Raw genomic sequence first — 2,500 nt, forward strand, 5'->3', positions numbered from 1 at the left:
TTCCCGGCTTAACGCACTGCTTCCTGTCAGAGAGGAAGTCTGTGATCCACCTGCAGGTGGAGTAGGGCACGTTCAGCTGGAAGAGCTTGTCCTGAAGCAGGGCAGGGATGATGGTGTTGAAGGCAGAGCTGAAGTCCACAAACAGGATCCTGGCGTAGGATGCTGGGGCGTCCACATGCTGTAGGGTGAAGTGGAGGGCCATGTTAACTGCGTCGTCCACAGACCTGTTGGCTCTGTAGGCAAACTGAAGGGGGTCCAGGAGAGGGTCTGTGATGGCTTTGAGGTGTGCCAGGAGCAGGCGCTCAAAAGACTTCATTACCACAGATGTAAGGGCGACCGGTCTGTAATCATTTAGTCCTGTTGGCCTTAGCTTTTTGGGCACAGCGATGATGGTGGAGGACTTGAGACAGGCTGGTACATGGCATGTCTCCAGGGAGGTGTTAAAGATGTTGGTGAACACCGGAGACAGCTGGCCAGCGCAGTGCCTGAGGGTGGCTGGAGAGACAGAGTCCGGCCCGGCTGCTTTGCGTGGATTCTGCCTCTTGAAAAGCCCATTAACTTCTCCCTCCTGAAAGGAGAGAGTCGTTTCTGTAGTATGGGTGGGGGATGGGGCCTCTTGGGTGGGAAGGGGTGGTTCAGGACAGTCCAATTGTCTTTCAAATCTACGGTAGAACTCGTTCAGGTCGTTGGCTAGGCGGGAGTCGTTAGTGGTGTGGGGCGCTCTGGGTTTGTAGTTGGTGATGTGCCTGAGCCCTTTGGCAGACAGAAGCAGCGTCGTTAGTAGAGAACTGGTGTTTTAGTGTCTCTGAGTACAGTCGTTTAGCCTCTCTCACCGCTTTGCTAAACCTGTTCTTCGACTCCTTGAATCTGTCTCTATCCCCACTCCTAAACGCTTCCTCCTTCTCCAACCTCAACCTTTTGAGCTTTGCTGAGAACCAGGGCTTGTTGTTGTTAAAGTTCACCCTGGTACGTGTTGGGATACAGCAGTCCTCACAGAAGCTGATGTACACAGCCTCTGTGAGTTCATCCAGACTATTGGTAGCAGTCGTGAACATATCCCAGTCAGTACAGTCTAAGCACGCCCGCAAATCTTCCACAGCCTCACTGGTCCACTGTTTAGATGTCCTCACAGCAGGTTTACAGAGTTTTAGTTGCTGCCTGTATGCACGAATCAGGTGGACCAAGGGAGTTCTGTGCGAGCCGAACAGCCCCGTGACCCACAAGAGAAACATCCCCGCCAAATTCGAGCGTTTGACGGGGTCTATCCGTGAAAAAATATTCACGTTTTTGAGTGCACATGCATTTCTGCTGCAAATGCCTCTGGAAGTTTCATGCCGTTCGTATGCCAATTGTGGCAACACGAAAATGACCCGTTTTCCCATTCCGAGGGATTTCTGTGCGACCCTAACAGCCCCGTGAGCCACAAGAGACACATCCCCGCCAATTTCTAGCGTTTCACGGGGTCTATCCGTGAAAAATATAGACGTTTTTGAGTGCACATGCATTTCTGCTGCAGATGCCTCTGGAAGTTTCATGCCGTTCGTACGCAATGTGGCAACACGAAAATGACCCCTTTTCCCATTCCGAGGGATTTCTGTGCGACCCTAACTAACAGCGCCCGTGAGCCACAAGAGAGACATCCCCGCCAATTTATAGCGTTTCACGGGGTCTATCCGTGAAAAATATAGACGTTTTTGAGTGCACATGCATTCCTGCTGCAAATGCCTCTGGAAGTTTCATGCCGTTCCTATGCAATGTGGCCACACAAAAATGACCCGTTTTCCCATTCCGAGGCATTTCTGTGCGACCCTAACAGCCCCGTGAGCCACAAGAGAGACATCCCCGCCAACTTCTAGCGTTTGACGGGGTCTATGCGTGAAAAATATTAAAATTTTTGAGTGCACGTGCCTTTCTGCTGCAAATGCCTCTGGAAGTTTCATGGCGTTCCTATGCAATGTGGCAACACGAAAATGACCCCTTTTCCCATTCCGAGGGAGTTCTGTGCCACCCTAACAGCCCCGTGAGCCACAAGAGACACATCCCCGCCAATTTCTAGCGTTTCACGGGGTCTATCCGTGAAACATATAGAAGTTTTTGAGTGCACATGCATTCCTGCTGCAAATGCCTCTGGAAGTTTCATGCGGTTCGTACGCAATGTGGCAACACGAAAATGACCCGTTTTCCCATTCCCAGGGATTTCTGTGCGACCCGAACAGCCCCGTGAGCCACAAGAGACACATCCCCGCCAATTTCTAGCGTTTCACGGGGTCTATCCGTGAAAAATATCAATTTTTTTTTGACTGCACATGCATTTCTGCTGCAAATGCCTCTGGAAGTTGCATGCGGTTCGCATGCAATGTGGCGACACGAAAATGACCCGTTTTCCCATTCCGAGGGATTTCTGTGCCACCCTAACAGCCCCGTGAGCCACAAGAGAGACATCCCCGCCAATTTCTAGCGTATCACGGGGTCTATCCGTGAGAAATATTCACTTTTTTGA

This window comes from Petromyzon marinus, unplaced genomic scaffold, assembly GCF_048934315.1.
Source record: "Petromyzon marinus isolate PM22_M1 ecotype Great Lakes invasive population unplaced genomic scaffold, UKy_Petmar_22M1.pri1.0 PM_G_Scaffold_29, whole genome shotgun sequence".
Classification (NCBI taxonomy): domain Eukaryota; kingdom Metazoa; phylum Chordata; class Hyperoartia; order Petromyzontiformes; family Petromyzontidae; genus Petromyzon; species Petromyzon marinus.